The sequence below is a fragment of the Arachis hypogaea genome, chromosome 16 (assembly GCF_003086295.3).
Source record: "Arachis hypogaea cultivar Tifrunner chromosome 16, arahy.Tifrunner.gnm2.J5K5, whole genome shotgun sequence".
In the NCBI taxonomy this organism is placed as follows: domain Eukaryota; kingdom Viridiplantae; phylum Streptophyta; class Magnoliopsida; order Fabales; family Fabaceae; genus Arachis; species Arachis hypogaea.
This window is the reverse complement of record NC_092051.1, coordinates 68,237,465-68,256,642: the sequence shown is the minus strand read 5'-3', so window position 1 is coordinate 68,256,642 and position 19,178 is coordinate 68,237,465. Positions and strand designations below refer to the sequence as shown.

General features: G+C 36.3%; 1 long non-coding RNA gene across 1 annotated transcript; it reads right to left on the bottom strand.

Annotated features, from left to right (window-relative positions):
- Nucleotides 1-827: 827 nt before the first annotated feature.
- On the bottom strand, nucleotides 828-5,028 carry LOC140179806 (uncharacterized). Its single transcript, XR_011873627.1, has 4 exons — nucleotides 4,509-5,028; nucleotides 4,307-4,407; nucleotides 3,990-4,189; nucleotides 828-1,079 (listed from the first exon to the last, which is right to left on the bottom strand). It is a non-coding gene; the product is annotated as an uncharacterized lncRNA (long non-coding RNA).
- Nucleotides 5,029-19,178: the final 14,150 nt, after the last annotated feature.

Below are 19,178 nucleotides of genomic sequence, written 5' to 3'. Positions count from 1 at the left end.
GCCTATGATCTCAATGCTTACCATGAATGTCTCTCTTTATTATTTACGTTATTTGGTTGTTACTTTTATTTTCTTGCCATTTACTTTCATGCCCCTTTTATAAATCAAACCCCCCTTATTCATTCATAGCCAATAATTGAGCATTTCATTGCAATTCCTTGTGAGACGACCCGAGGTTTAAATACTTTGGTTAATTTTCATTGGGGTTTGTACTTGTGACAAAGAAATTTTGATTGAGGATTGTTTGTTGGTTTAGAAACTATACTTGCAACGAGAATTTATTTGTGAAATTCTATTCTGACACAATAATCTTTACATCAAAATGGCGCCATTGCTGGGGAATTGCAATAGTGTTATGTTATTGGCTATTGTATATATTGTGAATATGTTTGCCTTTTGCTTCTTCGTTAGTTGTTGCTAGTTGTAGGACTTTGTTTCCTTTATTTCTTGTTAGCTTTTGTTTTTATTTTCTCTTTCACTATGAATTCTCATCCTTTTGGCTATGAGTGTGGTTACAACTATGTTGTAGGAGATGGAAATTACAATGATAACATGCATCAAGGATGGGACAATCAAAGGTGGGAGGAGCCTTAAGCATTTGATCAACCTTCATGGCAACAACCCCCACCAATGTACTATGAGTAAGAGCCACCCCAAGATGCATACCAACCTAATATATGTGGTGATCCTTGTAACGTCCCGTCCAGCAAAATACCTTGCATAAGTCAGGGTATTTCCACTAGAAAGAACATTACGTAACCTTCTCTAGTATTAACTACTTAATTATCGAGCATTTGTATCGAATTCGCGTTTCAGTTTTAAGAAAATTTCAGAAAATTTTGTTCTTTATTCATTAAATTCATAATTCAAACATTTACAAATAATAATAATCACATAAATATTATTCATAATAATTCTTATACAAAAGAAACCAAATAAACCCAATTACAACACCTACCCCTCTGTTAAAATAAAACCTCATACGACAAGAGCGAGGGGACTCTATGAAAGCAATTAAAACCATAAAGAAAACCTACTAATCGCTTGCAGCTTCATATTGCATCTTCAAACCTGTGTCACTGAAAGGATGGAAAATTTGGGGGTGAGAACCAAACCACATGTTCTTAGTAGAGGTCGAGAATGCCTTGAAAGTAAAGAATAAAGCGCAAATAGTTAATTTCATTTAGAGACATTGAAAAGAAAACTACTTTCATTCGTAGTATTCATCGCTCGCCTTATATATACTTCTTTTGAAAACCAATGGCTCAACATTCAAAAATCTAAAACCTTCTTTAGAATCATCAATTAATTATCCAAAATCCTAAACCCATATTTTTTTTTATATACGTCTTAAAAGTTTTCCTAGACTGTATGAATGACTAATTTGTTCCAAGCATAGGTTCATTAAGTCTATGCTGAACCAGCTTAATCTTTCATACTTTATCAAACCTCAAACACAAACCAATCACGGCCTTAGGCCCAAGCAATTCAATCAACACCCAATTCACTACAACCCAGCCAATCAGATACAAACACAAGTAAAGAGATTCAAACACAAATAAGAGCAATTACATCAAGTATAACAATTAGCAGTTAAATAGAATTATTCACATAGGCAAACCAATTACAATATACACACCCAAACAATGTCACATAGATGCATATGATGAATGTCTAGGCCTAGTACAGGCCATGAGCTCATGTGTCGGTTGGCTGCCCGCAATCCCGACATTTATCCGGTCACGAGTAGTCCAGATTTTCCCAGATACGATTTTTCGTTCCTAAATAAATGCGCATATAATAATAGCAGCTCATTTGAGACAGCCTCTGCTTACTGCAGGAAAATATATATATACTTTGCTCTGCTCTGGGGAAGCGAAAAATGGCTGTAGGTAACTTAGTTTCCCTACAGAAGCTCTGTGTTGCATTAAGCAACTAATATATATAAATATAACTCTGGGTTGCATCAAGCAACTAATATATATATATATATATATATACAAATATCTCTTTACTCTGCTCTGGTTTCTCATTTCTCTGCATCTCTTTACTCTACTCTAGTTGCTTTGTTCTCTGTATCCCTTTACTTTTCTCTAATTACTCTTTCATCAGTATCTATATTACTCTTTTTCTCTTTATCTCTTTACTCTTTTGTAATTGTAAATATGCAAGCGGGACAAAACCCACGCCCTTGCCAACAATCTCGTATACCAAATAATTTCTTCTTACAGGAATCATTGAAGTTTTTATCATTAAATAAGCCTTAAATATTGATTTTGATTAAGTCATTATACTTTTGTAAAAATTTGGACATAATCTCCTTTAAAAATAGGACTTATCCACTCTTACGGGTTCCTTCTTTCTCAACATTTCGTCAGCCTCTTTCAGCAATTGCCATAGCAATATATTCTCAAAAATATTTGATAATAGAAAATCTATTTCTCAAATTCCATATCCAAAATAATTACCAACACAACTTGGCAGCCTGATTTCCATTTTGTTTTTAAAATATCAAATAAATTTGGAATTATGCAAACTTTATATCCATGCGACCGTCTCGGATTAAGCTTTCTATTAAATCAAAAATCATAATTTTTTGTTGACTCTAGCTTCGGGAATATAAGCAAAACCGTGACTGCTCTGCAGTGTTCTAAATCCTGAAAACAGCAGCAGCATACAACATTCGAAATTTCATATAAAATCCAAATTGAATCCAACCACCTTCAAAATTAATGTGGTTAAACTTAACTTACCCAAATTTCTTTTTCAATTAGTTACAGGGTCATACCATTTTTAATGAAGGAGTTACGTAGCTTGGAAGTTAGGTAATTTTCTGCAGAATTCTGTTTTACAAATCATTAAACACAACCTCTTCCAAGTCCCATAACTCACTTATTAAAACATAGAAAACCCTGAAATTTGAATCATATGTACTAAACATACTCAAATTTCACCTCCAATTGATTGCATCTCAATATCATTCCAGAATTAAAAATTATAAAGTCTCAAAGTTACTGACTTAGAAAACAAAACCTGACTTTTACTGCATAATACATCTTACTTTAAAAATCCAAATCTTTAAAACAACAACTCTAACAATTCTAAATTTTTATGAAATTAAAGTATTAGGACCAGAGTTTCATTTAAAATTAGTTTCATTTCAAAATTCAAACTGGAGAAATTCCAATAGAAGAAACACGTTGCTGCTGTGTTAAATGTTCTGCAGAAAACCAGATTTGACATCCATAATTCAAAAATTTATCATAAATCATAAACTTAATGAAAAAGTCTCAAATTCACCAGTTCAGCTCCTATATTCCCAAGCTTAATTTGGACTTGGTTCCACGCAATTCCGATAATCACAGAATTAGTTATAGCTTTTCAAAGTTGCTGACTCAGTTTAGAAATTATGCAGAAAATCAGATTTTAGAATTCAACTTTGAAAAATCATAACTAATTCTTTAGTTGATACGAAACCTTCAAAATTGAGATTCAAAATTGAGTTTTCACAATTACACTTAATATAATTTCATTAACACTTAAATTCTTGTCATTTCAGTCACTATAGAGTCACTGATTCACTTTCAAAGTTGCCGTTTAATTTCAAGAGAACCTGATTTTCAGCAAACCATTTAGTGTTCAAAATCCAACCTTCAATACCCCTCAAAACCAATTCCAAATCAACCACCAACCAAGCTCATTAACATTACAATATACCAAATAATAGCTCAACAGCAACAAATCCAACATAACCCATTAAAATTCAGTAATTCTCAACAATAAGTCATCAAACTATTCCCAATCTACATAATCAATCAATATCACCAATCAACAATTCCAATTCACAATCTCAACCATTCCAATCACAATTTCAGCCACAATTCAATATTCACATAATCAATCAATTACTCACATCTATTAAATCTATTTGCAGTTATTCAATAAACCTTGTAGGCATTCTTAAATTGAAATCGTTTTAAACCCCCTACCTTGATGTCGAATTTCACATAACCGAAGACGGAAGTGTGGCGTGATGACTGTTTGGGCTGCACCCAAAATGCAGCAGCTCCTTCATCCCTTATCCGGCAATGTTAGCAACATTCACAACAGCTTTGACAGGGCAGCAGCAACGCGAGTTGGCCACGACAGTGAGCAAAACAATGAATTCATTTTGGATAGAATAATAATTCTGGAAATTCAAGGGTGGAACAGGGGCTAAATTAAATTGGAACAAGAGTAAGGCTAATAAAATGGCAGCGGAATAAACAAGAACGTCAAGTGGAGGTTCAGAATAAGAATGTCTTACAAGAATTAGAAAGGAATAATAGAACGAAGAAGCAGCGGCAGCAGCACGGACGATTATAGTAGCAACGATTCTTTCGGAAAATCAATCGTCACAGTCTACAGCTGCAGCAGCTTAATCAGTAATTAAAGAAAATAAGGAAACGAAGCCATAGTAGCAGCATTACGCTGACTACAACAACAGGAAAGATAGCTTCCTCCTCTACCTCAGCTCGTGATTCCAGCGGCGATGGTGGAGCATCCTTCGACGACGCTGGCTAAGAGAACACCCACCACCACACGTCTCCTCCTCTGGTTGTTCACTATTCTCCCACTCCTTAACCTAATCGACGACGCAGCTTCGGAGATGATAGTGGCGGTGTCCATGGTGACGGTTGCTGCGAGCTCGACGGCGGCTGAACTAGCGGCGATGGCGGAGGCAACGCATGGCAGCGACAAGGATGAGCGAGTGAACGTCTCCGTCAATCTCTCTCTCTCTCTCTCTTCGCGGTTTTGCTTCTCCTCTTCTCTGGCTCTGGCGACAACGACGGCAACCGGCACAGGGAGCGCCACAGCGCGGCGATCCTCCTTCGTCTCTTCTCACTCTGTTCCGTCACCCTCTTCCTCTATTCTCCGTTTCCCCCTCAAGCTCCCCCTGTCCCCTTTCTTTCCTTTCTGTGTATGTGTGTGTAGTTTGTGAAATTAGGGTATCAATTAGGAAATTTGTAATTTTAAGTTAAATTAGGTTTTGATTTGATAAATTAGGAAAAATATATACGAGTAATATAACAGTTTTACAAAATATTCATTATAGAATAACAATTTAGAATTGAAACATAATACTATAAAGGTTACTTTTAAAACATATAAGATTTTATCTATCAATCTATTAATGGGCTCAAATAATTATTTCTAATTTAGATTATAAAGTATACATATCAATCACATTTTATAAAATACAGTTAAACTCGAAATATCAATTATCTAAATTAAATTAGGATCTTTCATTATTTTTCTATCATAACTTTAATTTCAATTTATATAAAATAACTAGTTATAATCAAAATTGTGCATAAATACTAATTGACTTAAAATTAAAGTATTTATCAAAATCAATTTAACATTCCTAATAAATTAATCTCTAAGAGCTCATACTAATAAAATAAACCATAATTCATTCATAATAGAAATTACTTAAATTAAATATATAATACTTCCATTACTAAATTTTATTTCGAAAGCATATGAAATAACCAATTATAAAAATTACATAAGAATATTAATTAACTTAAACTCCAAATATTAATAAAACTAATTTAATTACTCTCAATTGATTAATTTATAAAATAATATCAAATCAATAAAATAAATCGTAACCTTTTCAAAATAAAAGTTACTTAAATTAAATTATACAATTCTTTCTTATTTTTCAATTACTTAAATTATACAAAATATTCTATTATAATAAGATTACTTAAAAATCTTAATTGATTCAAAATAAAACTATCTCCGAATCTATTTAATTAGTTCTAATAAAATAATTTCTAAAATTATAAAGTTTAAACTTAATAAGATAAAATCTCAATTTATTTATATTTAGATTTTCAAAAATGCGGGATGTTACAATCCTTATTGTGATTGCCAACCGCAACCACCACATACATATAACCCATTCCCTCAACATAGTCCCCAATAACCTTACTCACAAGCCTCATACCACCATTCACCTCCATATGACACTAACCCATATCCACCGTATCAACCACCATATGAACCATATCTAGAGCCACCACCATTCCAACACCAATACTCCCAAGGACCACGATTTCCATACACACCACCTCAAGACTTTCACCAGTATGGACTACCTTCCAACTACAATGCCTTTCCCTCAAATGATAAACCCTCTCTTCCACTACCACCTTCAATGGACCAATATCTCCAACCCTTAATGCAAGAGCAACAAGAACTTTTAGTTAGATGTTTGAAGCACGAAGAGGAGTTTAAGGAGATAGAAGCCAAGATTGCTATCATGGCAGAAGCCGTTAGCAACATGTTCTCATCCCACCTAAGCTCACGCGATCAAGGTGCTCCAATTCTTGAATGTGGAGAAGCAATCAAAGAGCTTAGTGAGGGAGTGAATTTGCAGCTTCAAGGTGGAGAAGAGGAGTTGAAGCAAGAAGTGCAACAAGAGGAGGAGGTAGAGATTATTGAACAAGAGGAAGTAGTGGTTGAAGATTTAGGAGATGTTGAGTGCAAGGAGGAATATCAAGTTGAAGAGCCTTCTTCCAAGAAACTTGATATTGATGTTGAGGAGGGTGTACAATGATGCGTGAGCATCTTTCCTATCTTTTCCTAGTGAATTTGCATTCAATTTGTTGATTTTAATCAAGAATTAATTATCTTTTAGCCACTATGGATGCTACTTTGAGTCGTGTGAAATTTTGTTTATTTTAGGTAGCATTCGACTGGATTTGATCGAGTTACCACAGAAAAAGAGGAGAAGACACATGATGCTGTCAACCCTGACCTCTCTGCACTCAAACTTTAATAACGTGAGCTACAGAGGTCCAATGGACGTGATTCTAGTGGCGTTAGAAAGCTAACTTCCAGAGCTTTCTAACAATGTCTAATAGTCCATACTTCTTCTCCACCAAAGCTGCCAAGGCTGCGCCTAACTTGAGAAATCTCAAGTTAGGCACAAGACACAAGATTCCTTCAAGTTAGGCGCAGGTGCACTCAAGTTAAGCACAGGCCTTACTTACACGCACCAAGTTTTTAGCGCCGTTACCTGGGATTGATAGTGATTAACAACTATTAGTTGTTTGATTGCTTAGATTAGGCATTTTAGTTTTAATTTTATTTAAATTTTGCTTTAGTATTTTCAAAAAAATATATATATATATAAATAAATAAATAATTAGCACTAATATTTTCCCTTAATTTCTTAAATTAAGTTTGGTGTTACCTAGTTTTTTTTATTTTAATTTTTCTTGTTTAATTTTATTGTTATTTTCGAATCTTTCCGTCTCAATTCCACTTATAATTTTTGAAATTTATTTATTTATTTTATTTAGTATTTTTATTTTATTTCCTTACACAGGTTACCTCACTGGGAATTCTCTGTACACTGACGTAGAGAGTTCCATCTTTTCTTGTCTTTTGTTTGTTTATGAGCAGGAACAGGGATAAGGAACCTTTGTTAGACTCTGATCCTGAACTTGAAAGGACTTTGAGGCGGAGTTTGCAACAAGCAAGACTTTACAAGGCTACAGAGTCCACTATGGATCATAATAATGCTGCTAATGCCAATGTGGTAAATCTGAATGGGAATGAGTAACCTAGAAGAGTGCTTGGCTCTTACACTGCTCCTAATGCAGATCTTTATGGCCAAAGTATTGTGGTGCCTCCTATAGCTGCAAACAACTTTGAACTGAAGCCACAGCTAGTTACTCTTGTGCAACAGAATTGTTAATATCATGGACTCCCTCAAGAAGATCCAAATCAGTTTATTTCTGATTTTCTGTAGATTTATGACACTGTGATGACCAATGGAGTAAATTCTGAGGTATACAAACTTATGCTCTTCCCATTTGCTGTGAGGGATAGAGCAAAGTTGTGGTTAGATTCTCAACCTAAGGAGAGTCTGGATACTTGAGATAAGGTTGTCATTGGATTTTTGACTAAATTTTTCCCACCTCAAAAGCTGACTAAGCTGAGGGTGGAGGTTCAGACTTTCAGATAGAAAGATGGTGAGTGATGACATGTCACCATGTCATGTTTTTCTATGCTTTTTCATTTGTTTTCAATAGGTTTTATGCACTTTCTTGAGCCATAAGCAAGCCAATTGGGTAGATTTTCATGTTTCCGTTGATTCAATCAACCATGTATGAATTAATGTAATTTCATGAGATTTTATGCTATAATTGTCATATATTATGAAAGAATAACAAACTCATGATTTTGAGCAAAGCTTTGATGTGTTTGGTTGATTGATGATAGGTGAAAAGAGTTTGGAAGAAGGTTGAAGAAAGAAGGAATGGCTAGGAGCAAGAGAGAACAAAAAGTTTGAGCAAAAGTTTGCCTCAAACTTTAGCTCAAACTTTCGGATAAGTGAAAACACACCAGGGAACAAAAGCTTGAGCAAAAGTTTGCCTCAAACTTTAGCTCAAACTTTTGGGAGAAAAGCTTGAGCCAACGTTTGCCTCAAACTTTTTGGCAAACGTTGGCATCACAAATCAACACCCTGGAGAGAAAAAGTTTGCACCAACGTTTGCTTCAAACTTTTTGGCAAACGTTGGCGCCACACCAACACACCCAGGGGAGAAAAAGCTTGCGCCAACGTTTGCCTCAAGCTTTTTGGCAAACGTTGGTGCCACAAGGCATACAAGGGGTATACTTCCAACATGAATAACTTGAGCTACAGAGCTACAAATGAGGTGATTCAAAAAGAAATGGAAAGTAGGAATCAAGAGCTTTCCAAGCATATATGGCACTGCATGGTGGACACTAAAATTGAGGGAGAAAACTGCCCCGCAATAAGCATAAATGAACATGGTGGCAACCTGCAGTGAGACCAACTGACCTCTGCACCTTCAACGGAGTATAACTCGAGCTGTAGAGCTCCAAATGATGCGCTTCCAACGGCATTGGAAAGTAGACATTCAGGGATTTCCAACAATATATAATAGTATGGGGTGGACAATATGTTTGAGCCTCCAGAACTGGCGTTTTCGACCACGTTTGAGGCAAACTTTACCTCAAACGCTGCACACCAAGGCCAGCAACCTTGTCCTTTTCAAAGGAGCATAACTTGAGTTGTAGATGTCCAATTGAGGTGATTCCAATTGGGTTAGAAAGCTGAAATTCAGAGCTTTCCAACCATATATAATAGTCTATAGTGGGCAAAAAATTGGCAACGTTGACAAGAGGACAAAGTAGCGCCACATATATGCACTAGGGGGCCAACGTTTGAGCAAAAGTTTGACCCTAAACTTTGGCTCAAACGTTGGTAGCAGAATGGGACAGCTGGTGTAAAAAGTTTGAGTAAAAGTTTGCCTCAAACTTTTACTCAAACTTTTACTCAAGCTTTTAAGATTCACAACCCGGTTCACATTGGTTCTCTCTCCAACTCCAAGAGCAATCAACGAAGGCCTCTATCAACCCAATTCCATTAAGAGCAAGGGCCCAATTGACACCACTCAAAGGCACAAGAGATAGTTAGAATAGAAATTTCATTTTAATTGTAATTTGTTTTGAATTTCATTTTCATTTTGTAAAAACGCCTATAAATAGGTATCTGTTTCATTTTATTGGGGAGGCGAGCTCCACTAGGGAGCATTAGGAATATAGAACTCTCTCTCTTTAGTTTTTTTTAAATCTTGGGTTGAGAATTGAAGAAATTCTGTTTCAATCTCACCTTGAGAATTCTCTCTGTTTTCTTCTTCTGTAATTTTAATTTCTCCTCTACTACAAGTTCCTTTGCTGCAAGTTTACAATTTAATTTACATTGAGCTTGATTTTGATCTTTGGTTCTCATTGCTTTCTGTTCTCACTGAATTCAATTTACATTCAAGCAATTTAATTCTTATGCAAGTGCTCTGCATTTTACATTTCTGTTCATGATCTGATTTACTTTTCCTGCAAGTTTAATTTTCTCTAAGCTTTGATCTATTGCTCTCTTTAATTTCCAGCACCCACTCCCCTTTACATTTAATGAAATTTTACTTTTCTTGCAATTTAAGATTCTTGCAATTTACATTTCTTGCTCTTTAAGTTACTCGCCAATTTACACTCTGCAACTTTAAATTCATTGTCATTTACTTTCTGTTGGATACAATTTCACCCAATCTCACCTAAATGATAGCTTGACTAAACTAATCATCCACTAAAGTTTCTTGATCCATCAATCCCTGTGGGATCGACCTCACTCCTGTGAGTTTTATTACTTGATGCGACCCGGTGCACTTGCCGGTGAGTTTTGTGTCGGATCGTTTTCCGCACATCAAGTTTTTGGCGCCGTTGCCGGGGATTGATTTAGATCAACAATGATTAAGTGGGTGAGAAGTCTAGATCAAGCATTTTCTTTATTTTTGTTTTCTGTTTTAAATTGAAACCAAGGTGTTTGAGTTATTGCCTCACTAAGAAATTCTTTCTCTATGACATGAATTTCAAATTTCATTGATGTTTACAAAATACAAATGGAGTTCAACTCATCTTATGGTCAAACAAAATTTTATGGGATATCACCCACCATCACCAATCTCTAATGGTGGTTGGGAATATCACCAAGAAACTTCAAATTCTGGGCACTCCAATTCATGGAGCTATGCTTCAGAACCACAAGATGAGAAAGAAAATCATATGGGATATTTCCCTCCACCACAAAATGATGCAAGTCATGATTCTAATGGTGGCTGGGAAGGGAATTCTAGTGCTCCATATGATATTCATCCAAAGATATCATCACTTGACCATACTTCAACCGAAAGCCCCTTTCAAAACTCACCACCCACACAAACTTCCATGAACCACTCAAGGCTTTCAGAGCTTGAGTCCATGTTCAAAAAATATGAGAAAGAAGCACAAATATCTTGGAAAAGGCAAGAAGCTCTCTCCAAAAATATGAATGGAGATTTAGAGAAAATAAGGAGGAGCTTAGAACCACTGAGCAAGAAAAATGAAGGCCAATTGATGGATATGAAGGAGAAAGTGGAAGAGCAAGATAAGGAGGCCACTGCATCAAGTGAACTTTCAATGAAGAATGAGGTGGTTGAACCTGAAACTGCACTTGAGATGACAAGAGAACATGAAGACTCACAACTCTCACAAACCTCCCTGGACCAAAACGCCTCAACACTTGAATCCATGATTGAAAGGTATGAAGAGGAGATGAAGAAAGCTTGGGAAGATCAACAAACCTCCTCCATAAAAGAGCTATTAAAACAAATGTTGAGTGTAAAAGAGGAAGTGGAGGAGCAAGAAAGTGAAGAAGTCATTCCAAACTCAAGTGAGGCAGAGAAGTACATAAAGGAGGAGTTCATGGAACCACCAATACAAGAGACTCTTGATGAAAAGAAGACTCCAACAATCACACAACCACCAAGACTTGGATTCAAAGAAGTGAAGGCAATTAACAAAAGCACCAAGAAGAGGATTGTGACCAAACTACCAAGGACAACATTCAAGAGGAGGTCAACCACAAGCAATCCAACCCCTGGACCAATAGCAAGCAAGCTCAATCAAGCCATGTACAATAGAAAGCTTGCTGAGAGGAAACCAAGACAGGGGGCAATAGCTGAATCTTCTCCTCTCTTGAAGTCATTCCTCTTAACAAACTGGAAGAAGAGGAAGAAAGTGAACAACATGTCAATCGTAGGTATAATTTCTCTTCTCTACTTTGTTTTCGTTCTTTGTTTTGTTTAAATTCAATAAATTGGCATATGGTTACATTCTAAGTTTGGTGTTGCCTTGCAACAAATTGTTTTCAATATTTTTGGATGATTGCATCAAATCAAAAATGAAAGTGACACACCAAGACTCTAAGTTTGGTGTGCCACCTATTTTTCTATGCAAATCATTCAGCAACACCACTTGTCTGCATAACCATAATGTCTTTGCAGTGTTAATTTTCTTTTGGTTTGATATTTTGTTATTCTGTTTACTTTAGTTAATTCTTTATTTTTAATGCTTTCATTTTAGTTTGCTTATTTGCTGTGTTTATTAATACATCACCAAGAGAGCTTTATTAATGACAGATTCTTGGCTTAGTGATTGTATTTAATAAAGAACAGTTTTATTTGCTTGGTTTTAATTCAAATAAATGGACATAGGATTGCATTCTAAGTTTGGTGTTGCTATGCAACACAATTTGCTTCAAATCTTTACTGGATACTTGCATTGATTCCAAGTGAAAGTGTCACACTAAGTTTGGTGTGCCACTTATTCTTTATGCAAAGTATTATGCTCACCTTCTTAAGCTTGCAATCACAATGTCTCTGTCTCTTGTGCCTTGATTATTATCTTTAATTTTGCTTGCTTGAAACACATGTACTACTAACATTTCTTGTGTAAGACATTCATGATCCATCTTAGCCCCATAGCCACGGTTCTAATAGTTGCTTGAGGATGAGCAAGCATTCTGAGTTTGGTATGGGAAGGAGGAGAATGGGAGGAAAATGACAACAATAGAGAAGATGAACTACAAGGTTGTAAAGTTCCTTTTCCTCTCATTTGTTTCAAGCACTATAAACTGCATGATTGTCTTTACCTTCTCTGTATGCATGTGTGTATGAAAAGGCATAGTTTGATTTCTAAATTGCAACATGGTGCTGTGCCATTGTGATTACCAACTTGAGTTTTGTGAATTCAAAAGCAGTAAAGCATCATGATCATAAACAAACAAGGAACTAAAGAAGAGTTTAGCATGTGCATACAAGTATTGGAAAGCTAGTATGATTAATTGTTGCTCAATTGCATTGGATTTTATTTAATTGAAGTTTTCATCTAGAACATTTTGTGAAATCTTTTAAAACCATGAAAACCTTGAAGAAGCAAATGCAAAATAAAGCAAGAAAAGAAAAAGGGAAAGAATGAGAAAGATGAAGGCTCTGAGTACCAATGGCAATTCATTTGTTAAGTACTTGTGGTGTTTATATATCAAGCCAAATGCTTGAAAACAAAACACTTAGAAGTCAAGGTTAGGCTCAAAGTGCAAAAGCACTCCCTCAAAGCTCAAGGCTCTGAGCATCAATGATTAGAGAGTCAAGAAAAGAAAAGAAAAATGAGCTTAATGAAGTCCTCTAATCAAATGCTTGTGGTGCTTATGTATCAAGTGGTAATACTTGAAAACAAAGCATTTAGAAGTCGTAGCTTTGTTATCAACTCATGGGGCAAAGCACCCAAAAGGAGAAGCTAAATAAGAAAATCAAAAGCTTGTTTCAAGGAAGAAATATAAGAGAAAGATTTCATAAATTGAGCTAGATGGAAGCATCAATCATTTACATTTCTTTTGTGATTGTAGCATGCTTAGAAAACTAGCTTACCATGAACATTGAGTTGCTATTCTTCTTACCTTGGATTGTCAATCTCTATTGCATGATTCTTTTCTTGGTTGGGGACAAGCAAGGTTTAAGTTTGGTATTGTGATGACATGTCACCATGTCATGTTTTTCTATGCTTTTTCATTTGTTTTCAATAGGTTTTATGCACTTTCTTGAGCCATAAGCAAGCCAATTGGGTAGATTTTCATGTTTCCGTTGATTCAATCAACCATGTATGAATTAATGTAATTTCATGAGATTTTATGCTATAATTGTCATATATTATGAAAGAATAACAAACTCATGATTTTGAGCAAAGCTTTGATGTGTTTGGTTGATTGATGATAGGTGAAAAGAGTTTGGAAGAAGGTTGAAGAAAGAAGGAATGGCTAGGAGCAAGAGAGAACAAAAAGTTTGAGCAAAAGTTTGCCTCAAACTTTAGCTCAAACTTTCGGATAAGTGAAAACACACCAGGGAACAAAAAGCTTGAGCAAAAGTTTGCCTCAAACTTTAGCTCAAACTTTTGGGAGAAAAGCTTGAGCCAACGTTTGCCTCAAACTTTTTGGCAAACGTTGGCATCACAAATCAACACCCTGGAGAGAAAAAGTTTGCGCCAATGTTTGTCTCAAACTTTTTGGCAAACGTTGGCACCACACCAACACACCCAGGGGAGAAAAAGCTTGCGCCAACGTTTTCCTCAAGCTTTTTGGCAAACGTTGGTGCCACAAGGCATACAAGGGGTATACTTCCAACAAGAATAACTTGAGCTACAAAGCTCCAAATGAGGTGATTCAAAAAGAAATGGAAAGTAGGAATCAAGAGCTTTCCAAGCATATATGGCACTGCATGGTGGACACTAAAATTGAGGGAGAAAACTGCCCCGCAATGAGCATAAATGAACATGGTGGCAACCTGCAGTGAGACCAACTGACCTCTGCACCTTCGACGGAGTATAACTCGAGCTGTAGAGCTCCAAATTGTGCGCTTCCAACGGCATTGGAAAGTAGACATTCAGGGATTTCCAACAATATATAATAGTATGGGGTGGACAATATGTTTGAGCCTCCAGAACTGGCGTTTTCGACCACGTTTGAGGCAAACTTTACCTCAAACGCTGCATACCAAGGCCAGCAACCTTGTCCTTTTCAAAGGAGCATAACTTGAGTTGTAGATGTCCAATTGAGGTGATTCCAATTGGGTTAGAAAGCTGAAATTCAGAGCTTTCCAACCATATATAATAGTCTATAGTGGGCAAAAAATTGGCAACGTTGACAAGAGGACAAAGTAGCGCCACATATATGCACTAGGGGGCCAATGTTTGAGCAAAAGTTTGACCCTAAACTTTGGCTCAAACGTTGGTAGCAGAATGGGGCAGCTGGTGTAAAAAGTTTGAGTAAAAGTTTGCCTCAAACTTTTACTCAAACTTTTACTCAAGCTTTTAAGATTCACAACCCGGTTCACATTGGTTCTCTCTCCAACTCCAAGAGCAATCAACCAAGGCCTCTATCAACCCAATTCCATCAAGAGCAAGGGCCCAATTGACACCACTCAAAGGCACAAGAGATAGTTAGAATAGAAATTTCATTTTAATTGTAATTTGTTTTGAATTTCATTTTCATTTTGTAAAAACGCCTATAAATAGGTATCTGTTTCATTTTATTGGGGAGGCGAGCTCCACTAGGGAGCATTAGGAATATAGAACTCTCTCTCTTTAGTTTTTTTTAAATCTTGGGTTGAGAATTGAAGAAATTCTGTTTCAATCTCACCTTGAGAATTCTCTCTGTTTTCTTCTTTTGCAATTTTAATTTCTCCTCTACTACAAGTTCCTTTGCTGCAAGTTTACAATTTAATTTACATTGAGCTTGATTTTGATCTTTGGTTCTCATTGCTTTCTGTTCTCACTGAATTCAATTTACATTCAAGCAATTTAATTCTTATGCAAGTGCTCTGCATTTTACATTTCTGTTCATGATCTGATTTACTTTTGCTGCAAGTTTAATTTTCTCTAAGCTTTGATCTATTGCTCTCTTTAATTTCCAGCACCCACTCCCCTTTACATTTAATGAAATTTTACTTTTCTTGCAATTTAAGATTCTTGCAATTTACATTTCTTGCTCTTTAAGTTACTCGCCAATTTACACTCTGCAACTTTAAATTCATTGTCATTTACTTTCTGTTGGATACAATTTCACCCAATCTCACCTAAATGATAGCTTGACTAAACTAATCATCCACTAAAGTTGCTTGATCCATCAATCCCTGTGGGATCGACCTCACTCCCGTGAGTTTTATTACTTGATGCGACCCGGTGCACTTGCCAGTGAGTTTTGTGTCGGATCGTTTTCCGCACATCAGTGAGACCCTTTATGAAGCTTGGGAGAGATTCAAGCTACTGACTAGGCAATGCCCTCCAGACATGTTCTCTATATCGACTCAACTGGATATCTTTTATGAGGGCTTATGTGAAATGTCCAAGATGTGCTTAGATAATTCTACAGGTGGTTCTTTGCACATGAAGAAGACACTAGAGGAGACTACTGAGCTTATTGAGTTAGTTGCTAACAACCAATACTTATATTCCTCCAACAGGAATCCTGTGAACTCTGAGACCCATCAGAAGAAAGGTGTTATGGAAGTAGAAGCTCTTAATGCTATCCTTGCTCAGAATAAAATTTTGAGTCAGCAGATGAATTTAATTACTCAACAGTTGAGTGGAATGCAAGTTTCAGCTGTCAACACCCAGAATAAACCTCAAGAGGTCCCTTATGACATGTCAGGTAATTTTAGGCAAAATGAGAATTATGATTATGCTCAATTTTCTTCTGAACAGGAAAACTACATGGTGAGTGCTCCTAGACACCCCAATAATGATCTATACTCAAAGACCTACAATTAGGGGTGGAGAAATCACCCAAATTTTGGGTAGAGAGACCAACCTCAGATATCTCAGAATTTTAACAATAATTTTCAGGGCAGTTTTCCGCAGAATAATCAAAATAACTGCCAGTTTCAGTCTCATTAACAACAACCACCTCAGCAGGCATACTCTCCTTAGAAACTTGGAGTGCAAATGGGCCAATTGAGCAAGCAGATACCTGAGAGGCCTCCAAGTACGTTTCCTGGTAATACAATAGTGACTCCAAGAGAGGAATGCAAGGCTATCACCTTGATAAGTGGACAAGTGGCAAGTATGGAAGCACAAGTTACTAAGGAGCTGGTTGAAAAAGAAGCTCCAGAGCAGACTGAAGACACAGTAGTACACGCCCCTCCTAGGCGTGCAGACAACCCCTTCCCATTCTTTCTTGACACTCATCCTACATTGCCTAAAGCTCCTGAGTACAAGCCCAAGATGGCATATCCTCAGAGACTTCAAAAGGAGACGAAGGAGAAGCAGTTTTCAAAGTTCTTAGAGGTTTTCAGAATGTTACAAATCAACATTCCTTTTGCTGAGGTTTTGGAGCAAATGCCTCTCTATGTTAAGTTCATGAAGGAGTTGTTGTCAAAAAAGAAGCCTTTAAAGGGAGATGAGACAGTGGTCCTGACTAAAGAATGTAGTGCCATCATTTAGAATAACTTACTAAAGAAGAAGCCAGATCTAGGGAGCTTTCAAATTTCATGCACCATTGGGAGCACAACCTTTGAGAAAGGGTTATGTGATCTGGGAGCAAGAATCAATTTAATGCCCTTGTCTATGATGAAGAAGTTGTAAATCCAAGAGGCACAACCCACAAAGATAGCATTACAGATGACAGACAAATCTATAAAGCCTGCATATGGATTAGTAGAGAATATCTTGGTCAAAGTGGGTAAGTTTTTCCTCCCAGTAGATTTTGTGATTCTTGACACGGGGGAGGATGAGAATGCCTCTATAATCCTAGGAAGACGATTCCTGGCCACTGGGAGAGCTCTAATTGATGTAGAAGTAGGTGAATTTGTGCTCAGAGTGAATGATGAGCAACTAGTCTTTCATGTCTTCAAAGATGTACATTCATTAGGTGAAGGAGAGAGGTGCATGCAGACTGAGCTTATTGATCCAAACCTTCAAAAACCCCCTGATGATTCACCACAGAATCTGCAGCTCAAACCTCCTTTGGTGACAATCAATAAAATTCTTCCTGACATCAAACCTAAGTTTGGTGTCGGGAATGCATCATCCACTAAGGAGGAGAGTCCCAAAAAGAAAGTACTCAAAGGATGGAGAAACAAAAAGATCCCCACTGAAGGTTTCTCCCCAGGAATGAAGGTGGTGGTGACTAGCAATCCAATGTTGACTTATACAGTAAACCGAATCCTCTATCTAGAGCATATTGAGCTACTTTATGGACACACAGAAAAGAAGTTCAAAGTGAGGGGTGAAGAGCTGAGCCCCTATAATCCTCCTCCCTAGAGGAGCTGACCGTCAAGCTAGTGATGGTAAAGAAGTGCTTGTCGTGAGGCAACCCGATGTTTTCGTATCCTTTAGTTGACTTCTGTTAGTTTAATTTTCTTATTTATGTAGTTTTAGTTGAATTTTTACTGTTTTGCCTTTGTTTTAGTATATTTGGATCATGCAGAATTATTGAAACAGAAACAGGTTCCTGACTACAGAGCTACAGACGTCAGGAGAGGAGTATAGTAATTCGGAAGAGTTGACGCCTAACTAGAGATTTTCAAGTCAGGCGCCGCATATTACACATCAAGGACTATTTCGCTCTGGAGGGTCAGCGGCTAACTTGAAGATTTTCAAGTTAGGCGCAAAGTGTGAAGACTTAGAACAAGTTAGGCGCATTGGAGGCCAAGTTGGGCATAGAAGAAGCTAGCCCATTCGGCAGGGTTCAAGTAAGGCACAGCAAAGAAGGGCATAACATCAAGTTAGGCGCAAGGCCTTGATTATTGATTCAAGTTATGCGCACCACAACTGAAGTTAGGCGCCATCTCCTTCCACAATCATTCAAGTTAGGAACCATCATTGGATTGATTTCTATAAATCCAAACCATATCCAACAATCCTTAAACCAAATCAATTCCCTATCAAATTGATCTTATATCCCTTCAAGCATCAAACCTGTGGTCCCTTCCCATATCCCCTCCCCAATACCTTCGTGACCCTACTCCCTTTCCTTATACATATACACCCTCCTTTATATAACATATTTATATATATATATATATACCCCCCTTCTTATATATATATATATATATATATATATATATATATATATATATATATATTATTAACTATATATAAAAAAATAAATAAATAAATACATAAATAAATTTATAAATAAATAAATAAATAAATAAATATTTATATATAAAAAAATAAAAAAATAGTTTTTCTTTGCTTGGGGACAAGCAAACTTTTTAAGTTTGGTGTTGTCGCTTCGCTTGTGAATTTTTTGTTTATTTTAATGGTACAAAAGGGAGGCGAATCATCTTCACGGAGGAGCACATCCTGAAGAATGAGACGACCATTACGATATCTGAGGTGGTTGAGTTCCTTTCCTTCTATATTTTCTTTCATTCTTATTATGTTATATTCTTATTTTCGCCTATTTTACTTGGTTTCTACATGATCCTTTGTTATTTCAATTCCTAGGTTCTAGTTTAATTTGCTATTTTTTTCTGTTATTTGATTTTAATTCTGAAAATGTCTCATGTATTTCTCACTGAGCTTGAATCCAAAAGAAAAAGAAGAAAAAGATGTATTACATGAGAAATAGAATTTATAACAAAGAATAGTCTCATTTACTTAATTGTGGTGGTATTAATTGTGATTCTGAATGCATGACATGAACAATGCATATCTAAATTTTAATCAAAGGATGTTGATGTATAAGGAACAGGAATTTAGAGAACTATTATGAATTCTCTGAA